The sequence below is a fragment of the Protopterus annectens genome, chromosome 15.part0 (genome assembly GCF_019279795.1).
Source record: "Protopterus annectens isolate FY-2018-M chromosome 15.part0, PAN1.0, whole genome shotgun sequence".
In the NCBI taxonomy this organism is placed as follows: Eukaryota; Metazoa; Chordata; order Ceratodontiformes; family Protopteridae; genus Protopterus; species Protopterus annectens.
The window spans coordinates 671,461,617-671,482,843 of record NC_056749.1 but is presented as its reverse complement, the minus strand read 5'-3'; the positions used below and the strand labels follow the sequence as shown (position 1 = coordinate 671,482,843).

The 21,227-nt window shown below is 40.6% G+C and overlaps 1 protein-coding gene across 7 annotated transcripts in view; it reads right to left on the bottom strand.

Moving 5' to 3' along the window:
• Nucleotides 1-21,227, bottom strand: part of BCORL1 (BCL6 corepressor like 1) — a 1,083,397-nt gene that overhangs the window by 579,608 nt on the left and 482,562 nt on the right. The window lies entirely within an intron of this gene.

The following is a 21,227-nucleotide window of genomic DNA, read 5'->3' as shown; positions in this document are numbered from 1 at the left end:
ACTCAACAAAAAGGACTAGGGTTTTGCCATCAGAAGAAAATAAAACAGGGGAAACAAAGTGCTGGTACAACGGATGGACATGAATGATGACAAGTGTCTGAAAATGCTGAAGTTGTGCTGGGGTATGCATTTGGTTTTACTCTTCATCCCTAGAAGGGTAGATGCACAGGAGTCATTACATTGATTAGGACATGTAAACTTCTGATTGTTCAAGATCAGCAAATAGATGAGGAAAGGAGGCAGGGAACAGTCAAGGGCCTTCTTTCTCAAGGCATGCAGATTATGGTGGCAAACCTAAACATGTCTCACAGCGCATCAAAGCAAGAGTTTATGAAACTGTGGGGAGTGTGTCATTTTTCAGGACTTTTTTTTTTAATCTGGGAAGAGACTAGAATACAGTCCTGTCCCTTGTAGAAGTACACGGTGGCTCTCGGTGCTACAGGAGCCTGTCATTGGGAAACTACATGGATAACTATATTACAACGATGGGGATGATGTAAGTTCACAAAGCCCTTCACCTGCCACAAAAAATTACACCATGTCTAAAGAACATAGTTAATAAACAGACTGGAGTGTGTACCCATTTTGTTTTCAGCTCCAGCCCTAATGACGTTAAAATTGCATATGGCTATGACTAAATATATGCACTGAAAGTTTAAACTATATTTCTGTAAAAGGGCTGTCTGTTGATAAGAAATTTTGTAGTTTTATTACTAACCGACAAAGGGTGGCTGATTAAGGAGTTGTCAGCTTTACTGAAGCTTGAAAATTTTTTTAAAACAAGCTAACAGTTCTTTTGGAATGATTACGCTGACAAGTGATTTAAAACATACAAGGGAGAAAGATATTATTAGAGGCTCAGACAGTGGGAGATGAGCAGAGGGTACACAAATTATGGCAAAGATTAAAACTATCTTAGACTACAGGACACAGCAAATGATAAAGGCTTTAAATTAAAGAATATTTGACTTACCACAATTAGTTTGAAGCACTTAGCACTGCAAATGACACAGCAGTCACCGGACAGGATTACTGGGAAACCAGACTATAGTACAGGTATAACATTAAGCTCTCCTGAACAGATCATGAGCTGTTTCACTAGCTGTTTTAGAATATTACACAGGAAAAGCTGGGTGGTGGGTTGTTTGACAGAAAACTTATTTGACAATTTAATTAAAACTGATGTTTGTTGAAAATGCTGATAGGGATGATCTCCCCCTAGGGCTAATCAGCCTGGATGCTGGAAAGGCATTTGACAGGGTTAAGATGGAAATTTCTTTTAGGAGCCAAGGAGCATTTTAGCTTTCCTACCAGGTCAGTTAATTTATTAGAAGGTCTGTAAAAGAATGTTGAAACTAGGATCAAAGTTGACTGAGGCTCTTTATTTCAATAAATGTATCCAGAGGCACAACTGAGGGCTACCCTTTCCCCCTGCTTCTGTTTGCAATACATGTGAGACCACTGTCTGCAAAATTAAGACAACTGTCACTTGACGCCTATGTTGTTCAAGGTCTACACATAAAGGTTTTTTTTTTGCACAGATAAACTAATGATTTATCTCTATAACCCAGACAAATACTTAAAGCTATCATTTATAGAGGTGGAGAATTTTAGGAAGATGCCTGACTACATGGTTAACTGTACTAAACAAAAGCAATTCAGAGCAATTACACCATAGATGGCCTTAGGCATAGGCCAACTAGGCAACCACCTAGGGTGCCACTTTAGTAGGGACGCTTTTCCAGTAATCTGGAGAGTATAAGTAGATCAGGATAGAGGCACTGGGTGATGTTGGGGGAGTGCTGTGGAGACCTTTTGCCTAGGGCACCAGTTGACCAAAGGATGGCCCTGAATTATGCACCTGGTGTCCAACTGCTGGAAGACGTTACTTCCACTGCTGAGGTTAACTGTTTGACATACCTAGTAGGTCCAACCTTGAGTACAACAGCTGAGCTAACACACAGAGATTTTTTTTTCAAATATAATTTTTATTAGTTTTGAGTACATGTACATCAGCCTTGATTACAGCAGCTGAGCTAACACAAAGAGTTTTTTCAAATATAATTTTTATTAGTTTTGCAAGATTTATAACAGAAAAAAACAGAAACAGATCAAGACACAACATAATACATATCAGTCTTGCTATAGAAAAGGATTGCAACCATGTAACAAGCAGACATATTCCATCACAGCAATGCAATAAAAAATAAAAGAACAATAAAATAAAAATAAAAGGTGATAAAGGAAATACTTCTATCCTAAACACCCAACCCAGGGTAGCTGTATCAAAAACATGAACCTTAGGGATAGAAAGTAGTGAAGAGACCCCCTTATAAGAAACTAATGTGATACAAGAAAATATACAATTTGTCATACTTAACATGAGAATTAGCTATGGTTAGAGGAAAGAATGTGAGTTTGATTTATGAGTAGAATAAAGAAGAAAAGGGGTATATTGTGAGAGAACACTATTCACAATATTTACAACTATTTGCAACTTGGATGTCTTAACAAATGTGTAAAGAGACATCATACTAGTGTGACTGACAATAGATTATCATCAGCATTAATTTGTTACAGGACTAAAAAGTACAAACACAAATGTCTTCACAAATTCTATTAATAGTAGTGTTGTTGTATGACAATTATTTTGATTGAATCAAGTCAAAGAGACTGCACCAGTATTTCTAGAAATAGTCTTTTTTTTTCTTTTTACCGTTAGAGCAAAATTTATGTGCAGGTATATACTTAATTGCCATAGTTTTAAAATTCTCCCAAGAGATTACTGGTGGATTTTCCCAGTTCTTAGTTATAAAGTATTTGAGAAGAGCATACACAGTTATTAAGATGTGTCTCCGAACACCTGTTATAGGTTTAAGAATAATATTCAGGATTGTGGTTTGCCAGGAAAAGGTGGTCTTCTCGTACCCCATTTTTTCCAGTTGAGCTCTAAGAGAGCACCATAATTTATATATATTTTTGCAACTCCAAAAGATGTGGAGTAAATCTGCATGCTGGAGGGAACAAAAAGGACTTGTTAGGTTTTTGTTGTACCCAAAGTTTAATAGAACTGCAGGAGTACAGTAGGAGTTATTATTGATCATGAGTTGGGTATAAATCAAATTTTAAAGGGGTTAGATTAAGGGTATTCTGAATAGCTTCATATTTGGACTCAGTAGAAATTTCACCTTGAATGTCATCCCAGTAATTGGAGTATAAGAGCGATTGTTGATATTCGATGTTTATCAAGAGCTTGTAGGCATGAGATATAATTTTTTCCTAAAGGAAAGCATTTTGATAATTGATTGTGCTAGAGTTACGTTTTGTTCACTCACTTTGGTGTTTGTGAATTTTTGTTTTATTAATAAATTAAGTTGTCTTAACATGGGGTCAAATCTACTTGGGCCTTCAAAAGTTCTGTAACAGCAGCAAAGTTCTTGGAATGGTAAAAATGCCATACCGCTGCATTTTTAATTATTGGAAGGCTAGATAGGTCTATCATTTATTATTAATTTTTATATTTGGGTTTAGGTGAACTGGTTGGAGAACAAGAAGCGTATCCTGTAGATTAATGTAGGTAGAACTTTATATTTGTATTCACTGTCAAAATATGGGATAGAGTGAGGGTTTAATTTGAGTGACTGTATATACTTGCACCAGATTCTGACCCAGACTGGGGTCCATGTATCGACCAATGGTTCATAGTTCGTAATTTGGATTAAACGGCTTGAATTTATTATATTATAGTAAAGACTAAAATCAGGGAGGCTCAATCCACCTTTTTCTTTTGGAAGTATTGCTTTTTTATAAGAGATTCTGGTTAATTTAGGAAACCAGAGGAATTTTGAGATGGTGGTTTCCATTTTATTGAAAAACTGTTGGCGTATATTTAAGTTTATGGAGTTTAGGTGAAATAATATCCTGGGGAGAATGTTCATTTTAACAATAGCAGTTTTTGACAGTAAGGATAAATTGATATTTTTCCATCTGGATAGGTCATTGTTGATTTGTTCTCAGACTGTACTCAAGTTAGCTTTTATTAAATCCTGATTTGAGTGCATAAGTTTATTCCTAGATATCTGACAGAATATTTAACAGGTATGTTGGACAGGGGGAAGTAGGATTCCAGGTGTTTATAAGGATTTAATGGGAAAATAGAAGATTTTGTGGGATTTAGTTTATAGTTAGCAGGAGTGGAAAACAGACTTATTAATTTACAAATTTTATGGAGATCACTATTCGGGAGTTCAAAGTAAATATTTAAATCATCTGCAAATGCTGAATATTTTATCTCAATGTTAAAATCTCTTATACAAGGAGAGGTTCAACATAAACATTAAAAATATATGGTGAAAGGGGGCAGCCCTGTCTAGTTCCATTAGTAATTTTAATAGGTTGAGACATTGTTTTATTGATGTACAGGGAAATAGAAGCATTGTTGTAAAGCATTCTAATAGTGTTAATCATAAAATCAGGGAAGTTGAAGTATTGCATGGTTAGATATAAGAACTTTAGATCCACACTGTCAAAAGCTTTAGTGGCATCAAGGGTGAGGGTGTATCTCTGATGGTTATCATTTTTAAGAAATAACATTATTGTGTCTAAAGTGAGAGTAATATTGCATATTTGTTATTGCTTCATAAAACCTACTTGCTCAGAGGAAATAACTGAAGCCAGAACCTTCTGCATTCTACTCACTAGGATAGACGTCAACATTTGTATATATATATTAATGAGAGCAATGGGTCTGTAGCTAAGAGGGTTATGCTTATCAGAATTAGGTTTCAAAATAAGGATTGTTTTAGAGTTGTTCAAATATTTATCAGTAATCTCCTTTAAGATGATGTAGTTGTAGAGGTTAAGAAGAATTTTAATAACTTGACAATTGAAAATTTGGAAAAATTCACCTGTAAAACCACCGGGTCCTGGTGCCTTGTTGGGTTTGAGTTTTTTGACAGCTAATTTTATTTCATTTAAAGTTATAGGGCTAGCTAATAGATTATGTTGTGAATTACTTACTTTGGGAAAGGATAGTTTATCCAGGAATTCTTTGTAGGTATCCTTATGAGTTTGATTTTTGGGGTTGTAAATATCACTAAAGATTTCTGTGAAAGAATTAACAATGTCACAATTTCTGTATAGAGTTTTCCCTTTATATTTTAATTCAGATATATAGTCAGATATATAGTTTAGGCCATCTTTGATCTTTATTAGTTTGGCCAGTGTTGTAGAGGGGGTTTGAGCCCATTCCTAGTATCTATACAGGAGCCTTAATTCGGCTAAGGATTGGTTTTGATGCTAAAAGGAGTATTTTTTTTGAGTCTCGTGTAGTTTATTTTCTAAGTCTGGAGAATAGTTATTCTGAAGTTGAAAATCAGTTTTCTTGTACTCATCAGTAAGGTCACTGACATGTCTTTGCTCCTTTTTTTTATAAAAGAATGTTTTTTGTATAAGTATCCCTCTGATAACTGCTTTGACAGCAGCCCATTGAACATCAAAAGGGATGGAGCATACATGGGATTCAAGCTCAAACTGTTTCAGATATTGGTTAATTTCGTTTATGTCATCTTTTTTAAGGATATTACTATTTAATGTCCAGGTGGGACTGGTACTGCGGCCATTAGTGTATTGTGTTGGGTTGATGCTCAGAGACACATTGGAATGATCTGAGATAGATCTTGCCTCAAGGACAAAATTATTAATTTTATTTGAGAAGACATCTGAAATTAGGAAAAAGTTGATTCTAGTCCAGACTTTATGAGATGCCGAGAAGTACGTATATTTATTTGCTGTTATATCATGATCAAAAATTTGAAATGGGTCAATTAAGTTGAAGTTATTTAACAGATCTTGAATAGATCCAGTCAATTGGGGGGGGGGAGTGCTTCCTGTTTTTATTTGAGCTGTCATTCAAGGAGTCAATAAGCGCATTCCAGTCACACCCTACAATAAAGAAATGGTTAGTATACTGTAATAATAGACTGTGAATTTCATAAACAAATGGATGCTGGTTGGAACATGGGCTATACATGTTAAGAAAAAATATAGCGCAGTTAAATTGAGGGTAAGAATAGCAAATAGAAACCACTGACCATTAGGGTCTGATTTAGTGGTTAAAACTTCCCTAGGGAAGTTTTTTTTTAATTAAGATGGCTGTACCTTTCGAGGAATGACTGTTTCCAGCTGATATTATATGACTGATCCAGTTTCTTTTCCTATCATTATCCCATTGGCCATTTGTCAGGTGTGTCTCTTGTAAATAAAAAATAATAGATTTATCCTGATAAATTAGGTGCATAATCACTTTCTTTTTTTTTATTATCTTGAAAACCATTTATATTCCAAGTGTTGACTTTAATCATACTGCTTTAAGATTTAAGTGTAAAAAGAAGAAAGAAAAACTGTACAAGTATTTTTAAAGAAACTTATTTGTATGAACTTTGTCAGTATATTAAACATAGTGTTAGATGATGTCCTATTGACTAAAAAAGGTAGTTTGAATAGAGTGGGATCCAAGTACTCTACCTCAAACCTAGCGCCTAACCACAAAACTCCCTGAAATTATCTAATATTGTAAACAAACAAATGCATATTACATGTTACGGGACATTGCTGCATGTATAGAATAGCATTAGAAAGTAGCAAGGAGAAAAGCATACTAATCTCGATATTCCAAGTGTTGGCAAGCATAGGACTGCTCACCCCCTGCTGCTCCATAAAAGCATTATAAACTAAAACTGAAAAAAGAGTAGTACCAAAGATCATGTCTCTGGATAAAGTACCTTGAAGATTTAGCTTAGATACCATAAAAAGCATGCACTAGCCAGGCTGTTATCATTAAGTCTATGGCAAAGTTAAGGTAGCTGAAAACCACTAGAACCTGACCTAGGTATGACAAAACTACTGTAACTGCCCTTCAGCAAAAGCACAGATATAAGGATCAGGAAGCAAATAGTCTACTTAGGTTATAGAGTATGCATCCTTTGCTTATGACCATGAACAGCAAGATAGCGTCCAATCAAATCTATTGGACTATCTGTCAATAATATATATCCAGTATAGACTGTCCTCCCTCTGACAAAATAAAACCTTAGCTATAAGTGTGACTAGAATCTCTAGTCTGTAGTTGTAATATGCTAAGTCAAGGAAAGAAGGAACAACAGAAAAAGAGCATAAAAAGCATTTGCATCAAGTTGCATTACAACACCTATGTTAAAACAACAACACATGCATAAATATTAAAGCATTAAGGCAATCTAGTGCAATCAATTCTATCTAATGCAACATAAATTAAAAAGAAAGCAACCATCAAGACATTCCAATGCAAGAAACTGAACACACTAATGTTAAATTTCTTATGGGCACCTAATAGACCTAGGATTGCATTAAAGAAACATACTAATAGCTGGTCTCAAGGGGGTATTTATTTTCCAGACTTTAATTTATATACTATCTCTTCTATTGTAAAAGTTATTACTTTATTAACAGATCAGTCATATGTCACAAAATGGAAAGATTATTGGGAGCTAATTAGTATACACTTCATGAAAATCTCCTTAACACATAAAAATATGATTGTAAATAACTCCATGTTATGGTTACTAAAGGAATTTTGTACTTCACCTATTACACCTAAACATATGGTTTGTTACCCATTAAATATTATTATTAGTTATCGTAACTTTATATTCATGCACCCTAAGTATAGGGAATGGAATTTTATTGTATTTCCTATAATGTATACTCAGGGTATGCTTTTGTCATCTACTTCTGAAGGAACTCATTTAGCTATAGATAATTATCTAAAGTACTGGTATCAGTTGATATCTGATAATAAAGTTAAAAATCTAGATTTCTTAAAACAAGAATTTGATCTAAGAGAAACTTGCTGGTTAGAGGTTCAGACCTTTAGACAACATCTCATTAATAAAATAGATTTAATGTCTATAACTGTTAAAGAATCTATTCCAACACTGATTGATTACTTGATATTAAATTTACAACATAAAGTTTCTGATAAAGGTAAACTTTCATACATACATAAAGTTATCAGACAAGAAACTTTTACAGTGTAGATTCATACTGGAATTATTTCACTTCTATTAATGGGGACCCACCAAATCAACAAGATAAACAATATATATTGGAATCTGCTTATAGAACTACGTCTTCCATTGTCTGGAGACTTTATACATGGACATTTTTACATAGATCTTTTGTATACACCTTTGATGATGAATAAAATAAATAATAAAGATAATCTATGTAAGAGATGTAATGTAGAAATTAATGCTGACTGGGCTCATATGTTTTATGACTGTATAAAATTGAAAGAATACTGGAAGCCAATTAATGAATTTTTGCAGGCTCTTTTTACAGATAATTTCATTATTTCTAAATCTCTTATATTATTCAACACACCTGTACCTCAAAGTGTTAAAAAGGTTAAGCTTCCCTTGTTATGGTCTATTCTAGCAGTGGCTAGGAAAATAATAACTAGAAATTGGATTTCAGATGCACCTCCTTCGTTCAATGAATTTAAAAATGTTATGAATATAGTGTGCCATATGGAAATAAACACAATTAGGACTAGAACAAATAGAAAAACATCTTATTTTATTGTATGGGATAATTTACAAAATTTGTTAAAAAAATTTTAATTTCAATAGCATGGTATTTTAGTTTAATTAATTGATCTGATTGTAGTGGATGTCTTTGTAAATACTTTAGTTGTTTTGTTGAATATTATAATAATACCTATTTTTAATTACTTGTATAAAATTGTTATGATATTTCTCTTATATGTTAAAACAATAAACCTGTTTTGAAAATAAAAAGACATTCCAATGCAGTAAATAAAGAAGTTATGTACTCACCATAATGTTCCATCTGAGTAGTTGTACTTCATTTGTCTTCAACCTGTGGGAATACAGATACGTGTCGGATACGAACCGGCAAAGATTACAAGCATCAGCTCAGAATTCCAGACTCCTCCCCTTACCCATAATCCACCTCCCTTGCCTTCCATCCCCAGATCAAGTTTGCTGAACTTACACTTATAACCCGACCTGATAACAAGCTTGTGACCTACACTAACATCCCGCAGGCTGAACATGCGCCAAAGGACCGGGGGAAGGAGGGAGGGATGGTTGAAGACAAATGAAGTACAGCTACTCAGACGGAACGTTATGGTAACTACATAACTTCCTTATCTGAAGTAGTTTACTTCATTTGATCTTCAACTTGTGGGACAGAGTCCCCAGTTACTAAACTCCTGGGTGGCCCTCATGGAAGGATATTCCTGAGCACCACGGAGCCAAAGGATTCTCTCCTTCTAGACGTCAAATCCAATTTATAATGGGAGATAAACGTATGAGATGAGGACCAAGTAGCTGCTGAGCAAATGTCATCTAAAGATACACTAGACCAGAAAGATGCAGATGTAGCTATGGACCCAGTGGAATGAGCTTTAACCTGACCTGGAGGAGACAAGCCTTTGTTCTTGTAGACCTGCAGGATGCATGAAGAAATCCATCTAGCTATTGTGACCTTGGAAATAGGTTTGCCTAAAAAGGGTCTATAGAACGAGACAAACAATTTATCAGATTTATGGAATTTTTTTGTCCTGTGTAAATAAAATCGTAGCTGTCTGTGAACATCCAACATGTGCAGTTTGTATTCCATTTTGTTGGTAAAATTGGGAAAGAACACAGGCAATTTTATAGTCTGATTGATATTGACTGGTGATGCCACCTTTGGAAGAAAGGATGGATTAGTGCGAAGGGAAACTCTATCTTTATGAAAAGTCATGTACGGAAATTTTATGGACAAGGCCTGCAATTCCGAAACCCTCCTAGCAGAGGTAATAGCAACCAGAAAGGCTGTTTTCCACGATAGAAATTTTAGATCAACAGTAGCAGCAGGCTCAAAAGGCGGGGCGACCAGTGCTTGAAGAACCATAGTGAGGTCTCACGGTGGGACAGGATCTTTGACTGGGGGGGCATAGCAAAAAGGTACCTTTAATAAAGGCTTTACACAGTCTAGAAGGATGCAGAATTCTTGCCCAGATGAAAATGAGAGTCTATATTAGAACACTGAACATTCAAAATGTCGAGTGTTCCAATATCGACCCGTTTTCAGTGAACGTTGAAAATATCGAAGAAACAGAAAACCGAATTTTTTCTTAGGGAAAGAATTTGGTTGTCCGTTTCTGTTGCTTTGGTATTTTCAGCACTCTGGTGGAAAGTTAGGGGTCGGGTTCAGGTAAGTGTGCAATTGTGTGGATGTGAGGGTTAGGGTGGGTTAGGTGAGTTAGGGTTAGGGCGTGGGTCAGGTAAGTGTGCGATTGTGTGGACGTGAGGGTTAGGGCGGGGTGGGTGAGTTAGGGTTAGGCCGCGGGTGAGGTGACTGTGTGATAGTGACGGACCTTAGGGTTTGGGTTAAGGTAAGTGGATAGTTAGTGGTGTATGTATAGTTTAATGTACGGTTAGGTGTAAGAGTTTAGGTGTATGTGTGTGGATTGCTGTTTGTTTGGTGTGCTTGTGTTGTGTGTATATGTTTTGGAACAGCAAATTTTTTCCCTAGGAAAAAATTCACTGTTTTGAAAGTTTGATGTTTTGAATTTTTGATTGATAGGGTTCGATATTAGAACACGCGACATTTTGAATGTTCGGTGTTCTAATATAGACCCGAAAATGAGAAATAGCAGCCAACTGAACTTTGACAGTAGAAGAACTAGCTCCGTGCTGGAAAATATCAGCTAGGAAATCAAGGATAGCGGAAACAGGAGCCGTGAAAGACTCCAAACTCCTCTGAGAGGCCCAAAAAGAAAAACATTTCCACTTGCTGCGATAAACCTTTCTGGTTGAAGACTTATGAGCAGCTACCAAAATAGACTTAACTGAGGAGGAAATTCCGGGAGTCCTAACGATCACAGAAACCGGAGCAGCCAAGCTGTGAGCTTCAGGCTGTCCAGATTCGGATGAGGCAGCCCTGATGGGTGTGAAATCAGATCCTGAGAGGGATCTAGGATTCACGGTGGAGCCAGAAGGTGAGACCAAAGGAAGGGAAACCATACCTGGCGAGGCCAGAATGGGACAATCAGGATCACCATGCTTCCCAGTCGACAAGCTTTCTGCAGAAACTTCGGGATGAGAGGGACTGGAGGGTAAGCATACAGAAGACCGGGAGGTCAAGCATGAACTAGAGTGTCTCTGGGGGACTCCCCCCGCTGGGTTCAGAGTGAAAAACCTGCTGCACTTTGCGTTGGAAGAGATGCGAAGAGATTGCAGCAAAGTTGACTCCACTTGCTGAAGATCTGTTGTGCTACTGACGGATTCAAAGACCACTCGTAAGGCATCAGAATGGTTTGACTTAGCCTTTTCCCTAGAATATTGGACTGCCTCAGAATGTGTTATGATAAGGACGTGACCGGTGGAGATCGCCCATTCCCACACTCTCATGGCCTCACAACAAAGGGGATAAGATCTGGTCCCTCCCTGTTTGTTGATGTACCAGACTACCAACATGTTGTCTGACTGAACAGCAATTGTCCCCAGAGGAAGAAAGGCATGAAGAGCCTGCAACGCTAGAAAGACCGCCCTCATCTCTAGGGCAATGATATGCAAACTGGTATTCATGGGGCACCACAGGCCTTGGACTGTCCTGCCCAAACAATGCCCCTCCACCTGTGTTGGGAGGCATCCGTGGTCACTGTGGCTTGGGCTGGGGCTGGAACGAAGGGTCATCCCTCCAAAATTTTCAGAGAGCTCATCCACCATATGAAGGACGACCGACACACTTGACTTAGGTGGATAGGATAGGTTAGTGGCAACTCCAACAGGTACTATTGAACCGCCAACGTCCACTGAAGAATCTGTATGTGTAGTTGGGCACATGCGAGGAGAGTTATGGTCGCCGCCATCAAGCCTAGGGTCCTCAATATAGACTGCTGTCGGGAAATGAGAATGGTAAATTAGGGAGACATGCATCCTGAGGTTTTGAACTCTCTCCAAGCCCTAAAGTGTGTCTATCCTGGCACCATTGTAGTCTATCACCTGTACAGGCTCTAGTAGAGATTTGGATGTGTTGATTGTAACACCCAAATTCAGGGCAAGTGTCAGAAAGTAGTCCCTGGTTTGGGAAAGTAGACACCTGGTGGGAGCAGTGAAGAGCCAATCTTCCAGGTACGGATAGACATGAATCCCCTGAAGCCTCAGGTGAGCCGCTACCACTGCGATCACTTTGGTAAACACCCTGGGGCTGTGGTGAGACCAAACGGTAGGGCTTGAAATTGGTAATGATTAGCCCCTAGCTGGAAGCGGAGGAACCTCCTGGAGCTTCTGTGCATCTTTATGTGATAGTAAGCATCCTGGAGAGCTAACGAGCACATCCAGTCGCTCTCTTGCAGGTATGGCATGATGGACTGTAGAATGACCATCTGGAACTTTTCTTTGGCCATGGACAGGTTCAGGATGGAGAGGTCCAGAATGGGCCTTAAGTCCCCTGTTTACTTTGGCACCAAAAAGAACCTGGAGTAGAAGCCCGATCTGGACTGATCTGGGGGGACGGTTTTGATGGCTCATTTTTCTAGCAGCTTGAAAATTTCCTGTGCTGCTGCCTCCCTTTGGGTGGGTGGAACATCCAGGAGGTGTTTGGGAGGGGTTGGAGAACCCACGAAGGGGATAGAATATCTTCTGGATATGATTTGCAGCACCCAGCAGTCTGTTGTTATGGACTCCCAAGCCGCTGGGTGCAAGGAAATCATCCCCTGACTGCCTCCAGAGTAGTGCAATCGGGCAACCCCTCAGGGTTGCTGCCCGGGTCTGTCCGAGAAAGGTTCTCGAGACCTGCAGTTTTGCAAACCCCCTTGACCTCTGGGCCGGCATCCATTCTAACCCCTTTGCCTCTTGTGGGGAAGAAGAGCCCTGAGTGTCCCGGGAATACTGAGACTTCCAGAAACACATCTTCTTTTGTCCTCTCTGGTTCTGGGAAAAGGACCTTTGAGGGTTAGAGAAGTGGATCCCAACAGCAGACAGTGTCTTCTCGTCCTTCTCACTCTGGACTAGCATATCCTTAACGGTCTTAAGAACACAGTCGGGACATCAAAAGGGGCATTAGCAAAGGATGCCTTAAAGGGTTCGGTAAATTGGCACAACCTGAGCCAGGCGTTACGCCTTATGGACACACCGGACCCAACCGCACTAGCCGCTCCTTCCATTGCATGGGAGAGGAGTCACATGGACATATTCAATACTTCTCTCAAAGTGGCCATTTTCACGGAGAACAAAGCCTTGTCCTCCTGTGACATGAACTTCGGTGGAGACTCCTCCAGCTCCTTCACCAGGTCGCGTTGGAGTCTCGTGACATGGGCCAAGTAGTTCAGCGCCCTTATGGAAAAGGTAGCTGAAGCATACACCCACTTCCCTAGTTGGTCCATCATCCAAAACTCTCGGTCAGGAGGGTGGACCAAGAAACTTTCCAGAGATAGTTCTCTTTTAGTGGCTGCTGCTACCACCATGGCGTCCACAGGGGAGCTCTTGTTCCAGGAAGGCCTGTCTATGGGGGGACTCAAAACCTTATCGGGGTGCTTGGGGATCAGCTCCACGGTATCAGGTTCCTTCCATGCCCGCGAGGTGATCAATCCACTAAAGGATCCACGGGGGGGGGGCACAAAAGACATAGAGGGGCCTGTGCTGAAGGCATCCAGAAACACAGACTCATCAGAGGAGGGCTTGGGGGCAGACCAACCTCCCTGCTGACGCAGGATCTCCATGATGTCTCCAAAGGAGACATCATCGGGAGTTGACCTTGAGGAGCCCTCCCCCTCATCTAAGTCTGTGTCCTCAGTTAGGGAGGTCCAAAAGAAAAACGCCAGCACCCAGGAGGATATGAAAAGAGTAATTTATTCCAAACTGAAACTAAATACTTCTGAAGAAAGCCTTGTCGCTGAAACCGGTCTAGTAGTTTCAGTTTGGAATAAATTACTCTTTTCATATCCTCCTGGGTGCTGGCGTTTTTCTTTTGGACCTACCATGATCACTTGCCGTGCACCAGCCTAACCTGCTAGCTTCTACTACTAAAGATTGACTTCCTCAGTTAGGGACTCAGGGGAGACCAAGTGCCTCCTCTTACACGTATGCTTGCGAGGCACATCTCCCATGGGGCTCTCTGGGGAGTGCTCGCAAGCCACCTGTTTCTCTGGGGGAACCGTCTGGGGCCCTTCGGGCATGGGCTGTCCCTCTGGTAAGATGAGGGGGACCGTAGACAGAGCTGAGGGGGTCTGGGTGGAGCCCGAGGGGATGATCAGGGGCCTCGATCCAACGGAGAGGACCCGTTCTACCACACTGAACACCGGAGGAGAGTGGACCTCCTGTGAAGCCAATAAGGAGAACTATCTCCCCGGATCCGATGCGAGAATCGGAGCCGGACCCGAAATGGCCAGAACTCTGAGAGAGGGAACCTGGACCAACAATGTCAGAGCCGATGGAAAAGGTTCCACTCCCTCGGATCCAACCCCCAGGCTCCGGCTAAGAGAGCATCTTGGATCCAAACTGGTCGGATCCGAGATGCTCCAGGCAGCTGCCGGAGTCGAGGACGTGAGGACCGTTGGTGCCAATGCCCCAACCAAGGCCAACCTTGGATCCGAGAACTCTGAAGCCGAAGGTCGGATAGGGGAAGGAGTGATAGGCTGAAAAAAAGGAAGCGAGTTGCCCCGTCCTGAGGGAGGGGCTGGCAAGACCTCCACCTGGATCTGCATATGGATGTAGCTCCTCATCATCTTATCCAGATCCATGTCCGAGAGAGACTTGGTGGACCGAGATGAGGCCACAGACTCTGACCGGGCAGGTCGGGGAGCTAAGGCCCGGGAGACTGAGCGTGCCTCCTCTGGCTCCAGGGAGAACCTCGGAGATCAGAGCCGGGGGGAGTCACGGATCCGAGCAGATTTACTGGGTGACGCGAGGTCAGGAGACCTCTTCCTCTTCTCTTTCGGCCTCGAATCTCTCTCCCACTCTCTATCCCTCCTCTGCTCTGCTACCACAGGCTTACTTTTTTGCAGCCATAAGAATTACATTTGCATGTGCGTTTAGTAATCTGGTATATATTTGTCTAGGAGCAGCTTCATCTTGTGTTCTACGTAGTGCTCTGTGAGCTCTTTCAAATTACAATGTCCTAAGTGAGAGCTTTGTTGTCAGTAATTATTTTGAAGATTTCTGTTAATATGACCAGTATTTGAGTTTGGTCAAACTTTTCTGGGATACCTCTTATTATAACGTTATTTCTTCTACTACATGCTTCTAAATTGATAAGTTTATGTTGCTGATCACAGATAGTTTTGTCATTTAAACTTACTTTTGCTTGTAGATCCTGAATTTTCTTCACATTTTCTTCAGTTTTAGTTTCAGTGAGGTTAAGACTTGTAATTATTTGATCCAGATTAGAGCCAAAAAAGTTAAGCTTGTCTGAGAAGCTTTTTATCTCATCCTGGAAAGGTTGCAAGGCAGATTTAATGTCATCCACTGTAAATGCAGGTTCCCCTTTGGCCTTGGAGGCTCCTTTATTAGATTCCTCTGTTTTAATGTTTTTTGTCTCTTAGATGTTATGTCCTTCTCTGGGGTAACTATAGAGGATAGTTTTGTCTTAGATGTTAGAGTTTCCATAGAATCTTGCTGAGTAGTCATCTTCGGCTGAATTTCTTTTAATATTTAGTATAAATCAGTACAATATGACTTGGTCTCCTTTCCTTTTGCCCTCTCAATTCCAGAACTCAGTTTTTGAAGACAGGCCTGTCACCTTGCGGCTGCATCCACCCAGTCACTGAAGAGATAAGCACAGGATAAGTCAGGTAAAATGTTGAAAAAATCCAAAAATGTTGATGATTTCCTTTTTCTTGTATGCCTATTGATCAACATTTATTACTTATAAAATGCCAGATGAGGGTTATAATAACCGGATGAAAATAGCTGTTGCAGGAGCTGCAGAAAGTGTGTGCTCAGTGCTCAGCGGTCATCTTGGAATCAGCCACACAAAGAGAGATTTTTAAGAACAGTTTAAATGTTATAGCTAGATGGAGGGGGTGTTGTTTACATGTGATTAAAAGAATTAAAGCAGTTTTCTGGTTTGGTCTTCCACAACTGCTATATGCAGCCCAGAGCTGCCAAATTCTCCCCAAGTGAACTCTACAAAAAGATTACAAAAATGAGTGCTGGATCTTACATGGGCTAACAGGAAGTTAAGGAGTAAGAATAACTTAGGAGACCTTTGCTCTTCCTACTGAACAGGGGGGCTTGGGATACCTAGCTTTGAGTCTTACACTGCAGCAGCAAGCTTAGAATGTTTCTCAAACTGACTGTGACGGATAATAAAACGAACTGGAAAGCTATAATAATGAATTACGTAAGTCTCAAGGAATGTTATGATAATATTAAAAACAGAAGTGGTACCACATATAATAACACCAAAATAGCATCTGTATCACGGCGACAGAACTAGTAGTAAAGCAAATGGACTCTCTTAGCTAAAGGAGTTAGTCTGTATAGGAAAAGCAAGTGACTGGAGAATTCAGGTATACAAAATCCAAAGAGAACTTAGACACCACCTACCTTGTGAAGAAAAAACAGGGCACTGTAGCGGCCTTCAAAAATTCCCTTAAGGAACAACTTATGTGCGAATCCCTATGCAGCTGCTACTGTGGCAATGGTTAATTTCAGACAATGTTCCTACTACTCAGGTTAGTCAGTGCTCCTCGTAGCTGTGTATGTGCTTCATTCTGTGGATTCTAATGTAACTGTCAATATGTACATTTAACGCTTTCTAAATGAAACGGTCATCAATATCTACTGGTTATTCTAAGTCCTACTTATATTATTTTCAAAAGTTTGTAAAATGTTTAAAATGTTTGTATCTTACTGTCTGTATTTAATGTCATTTGCCTAAAGTTTTTATAAATTATTCCAAACGTTTTTCCTGGTCTTTGAGCCCAGTTTGTTGATGAAAAGGGTCAGCAGACCAGCCTATCTACCCAATTAAAAAACAGTCATCACTTAATCAATCAATAAATAAAATAAATAACGTTTAAAAGACTGAATTACTGGAAACAACTACTGAAAGATAAGCCCATGAGGTGGGAAGAATTTAAACATATGTTTGAAGTAGGATTATGACAATAAGCCCTTTCTGATAAACTACTGGAAACCTTGACAAAGTTGAAAACTGTAAACGTTACCCTAATTCACCACCCAGACTAAGTCCAGTGAATTTTTGACAATAGGGAAGATAATTGCCTAAGGAAGGGTACTGTGACCAGTACATTTAAGATCATATAGCAGCAAAACTGAATCTAGATGGCATCATCCAGATCTGCTCTGAGTTACAGCACAAAGGCACAAAAATTACAGAACCAACTGATATTGCCAACATCCTGGCAGATAGGTTCAGTGCTAACTTTACCCCCTTCTCACCCCCTAAAGGACCCATATCTATACAGGAAGAATGCAGAGTCCCTGTAATCACAACTATGCAGGTAAAAGCTGCACTCTCTAAAGCCAAAAACACAGCATCCATGGGACTGGACAACAACCCAGGCTGGGTTTTACATGAACTTCAGAACGAATTGGTTCCCCACTTAAGCACCATGTTCAATAATATCCTTGCATCAGGCTTTGTGCCCACTGAATGGCGCACAGCAACAGTTATCCCACTCCACAAAGGGAGAGCCACCACTGATCCTGGGAGCTATCGACTTATTAGCCTGACGAGCCTGTTCTGCAAGGCCATGGAATGTATCATCATGGAATTAATAAATAAAGACACTGGTAACCTCCAAACTCTGGATCCCACCCAGTTCAGGTTTGTGAAAGGCAGATCATGCCTCCTGAACCTGATCGACTTCTTTGAGGCAGTCACCAAAGCCGCGGATGAGGGTAAGGTGGTTCACACAGCCTATCTTGACCTCGCCAAGGCTTTCAACACCATCCCCCATTCTGGAATTATAGCTAAACTCACTAAACTAGGTATAAATCCCTACATCACAAGATGGGTTGCCAACTGGCTCACTGACAGAACCCACACTGTAAAAGTTGCAGACTCCAAATCTGGCCTCAAAGCAGTGACAAGTGGAGTACCACAGGGTTCCGTCCTGGGACCTCTCCTGTTTGGTATCTACTTCTCTGAAGTACAGGCTAACACAGAAGGGCTCTGGGTAACGAAGTTCGCAGATGACTGCAAACTAGGAGCCCTAGTCAATTCTCCAAATGATGTGGACATCCTACAGAAGGGCTTCACTGAGACAGATACCTGGTGTCAGAGCCATGGCCTCTAGCTCAATGCCAAAAAGTGCAGTGTCTTCCCTTTGGTAAAAACTCTGTACCCATGAACTACGACATAGGCAGCAATCTACTTAACACCGAATGCGTGATAAGAGACCTTGGGACTCAGGTGGACAGTACTCTCTCCTTTGATAGTCACATCGCCACAGTAGTCAGGAAGTCCTTCTACGTGGCACACCTCATCATAAAAGGGTTCTCATCCAGGAAAACAGAGGTCATTGTTACCCTCTACTCGTCACTCATTAGACCCATTATAGAGTACAACGCCCCTTTTGGAATGTACCTCACAAGACATCTGCAGCAGCTGGAAAGGCCACAGAAGTACCTCACAAAGAGGATTACTGGCCTCAAACAAATGCCCTACACTGACCGCCTCAAAAAACTCCAGCTTTACTCCGTAGCATATCGCCTACTCCGAGGTGATCTCTGCCTAACATATAAAGATATGTCAAACCCAGAGCTGTTGGACATGCTACACCTAAAGAAATCCCAATCCCTCCGAGGCACAAGCTCTAGGGACCTAAACCTTGTTACCACAATAAACAGGACACACTGGGGGGGATAGATTCCTGTTTCAGAGACTTCCTATACTCTGGAACAAGCTACCCATCTATGTCAAGCAAAGTTCTTCATTAGCACTCTTCAAGAAAAATCTTGATGAGTGGATGGGAAATAGGAAATACATCCCGGGGATCACTTCTGTGTCTCTGCTCGACAGTGGCACAGGAAAATAACTTTCTTGGGTGGCATAAGCAATGGAACCTTGCTGGCTAGGCTTAGGTAGGCCCTTGGGCCGATAGCCTAGTACCTACCTATGAACCTATGAACCAAAAAGCTTAGACTTGGCTGGGAATGATGGTTTGGACTCCAACTGACTCCAGACTAACAGACTTAACTAACATTGGCTAACAGATATGTGACTAGATGTCACAGATTCATGTTTTGGTCTGGCAGTCTTTATTCAAGTTTGCTTACATTTCTTCTAGACTGCAGAGAATGTTCCTAATTACTATTTAGACCAATTGAAGTTGTAATCAGGGGACTCTTAGGGACTGGCTGCATAGTTTTGTGGATGTCGGTAGTAAGACCAGTTTAAGAAAGACCTGCAGGGTATATGTAATAGTCTATCCACCCCAGTCACATTTGTACCTCAGCTGATCCTTATCAGTTACCAAGTGACACCTATGAGAAGAAACAGACAGGAAAGCAGTAGTTGGAATTTCTAATGTTAGAGCTAAGAAGGCAAATTCTAGGAGGGAAAACAAGGCAGCCATACAGCCCTGATGAGGCCAGAGAAATAACATAAGAAATGTATAACTCAGAGTAGTGGTAGAAGAGGAAAAGTACAGTTGTGTACACTTACCATAAATGTAGATGTTCACGTGTATTCACTGTTGCAGTCATTACATTTGGGTAATCCTGCTGGCAGGTTGCCCTCAGTCAGCCTGAATTCCAAAGTCTTGGGTCCTGCGTCAGCTGCTGTCTCCCCTTCCCTGACGTCAGGTCATCAGGGGTATAAAAAAAAGCAACCAACGCCATTTTCTGGAGTTTTTCTTGCTCCAGATGTCAGGTGCCCCCTAAAAGGGTAGCCAAAAATTATATCTATATATAAAATTACATGCACCAATATAAACTTTACCTTCATTTACAAGCAAATACACCACATAGGTTGTATAAATCAGAGAAGGAAAGATAGGTTCCATCAGAAGAAAAGGGGGATGGCGGGTGGGTAACCTGGACTGCAACAGTGAATACACTGGAACATCTACATTTATGGTAAGTGTGCACAACTGTACTATGTTCTTCATGTTTCACTGTTGCAGTCATTACATTTGGGTAGATTCCCAAAGCTATGGCTGGGAGGCTGGAGCTAAACTGCATTAGGAGCGGCTATGAGACTCTGTTAAACTGCAGTGGCAAAGCCTGCCCTGTATTTAGAGTAGAGTGGCAGATGACAGTGCTTTGTAAAGGTGTGCACTGAACTCCAAGTAGCTGCCTCTAAAATGTCCTTGGTTGGTACTCCCCTGAGAAAGGCTGCTGAAGTGGCTGCAGCTCTGGTGGAATGTGGCCTAATGCCATTAGGCACTGGCTTGCCATGGTATAAGTAGCAGAAATGAATGCAGTGGCCTATCCACTTTGAAATAGTCTGCTTTGAGATAGCCTTTCCTTGTGATCCTGCAGCATATGCCACTAGTAATTGCTCTGTCTTTCTGAAAACTTTGGTTCTGTCCAAGTAGAATCTAAGCTGTCTGCGTACGTCCAAAGAATGCAGAATTCTCTCCCCCTTGTTCTGTGGATTTGGATAAAAAGTAAGCAGATGAATGGTTTGGTTAAGAGCCACACTGGACACCACTTTAGGTATAAATGTTGGGTTTGTCCTCAGGGAGACCCTGTCTGGATAAAAAGTGATGAAAGGTTCCACAGCCATGAGTGCCTGCAACTCTGAAACTCGTCTTGCAGAAGTTATTGCTAGGAGTAGAGGTGTTTTCCGAGATAAAAACTTTATATCAGCAGTAGCAGCTGGCTCAAAAGGAGGCAGGGTGAGTTTTTCCAAGACATAGTTGAGGTCCCATGCAGGCATTGGTGATCTCCTTGGAGGCCTTAAATGTTTGGCTCCTTTGAGGTACTGTTTTAATAAGGGATGAAAAAAGATTGGTGGCTCTGCATTGTAATGAGCCGAAATGGCAGATGCATGAATTTTCATAGATGAGAAAGATAGGTCTTTGTCCATCTCAGTTAAGTATTGCAATATCTGAGGAATATTTGGCACAGCTGTATCTGTTCCAAGCACAGAATCTCTTCCATTTTCCAGCATAGGATTTTCTAGTATTAGGCCTTCTGGCTTCCAAGATGGCATCCATCACAGCTTTACTGAGAGATGTGTTCTGTATGACTACATTA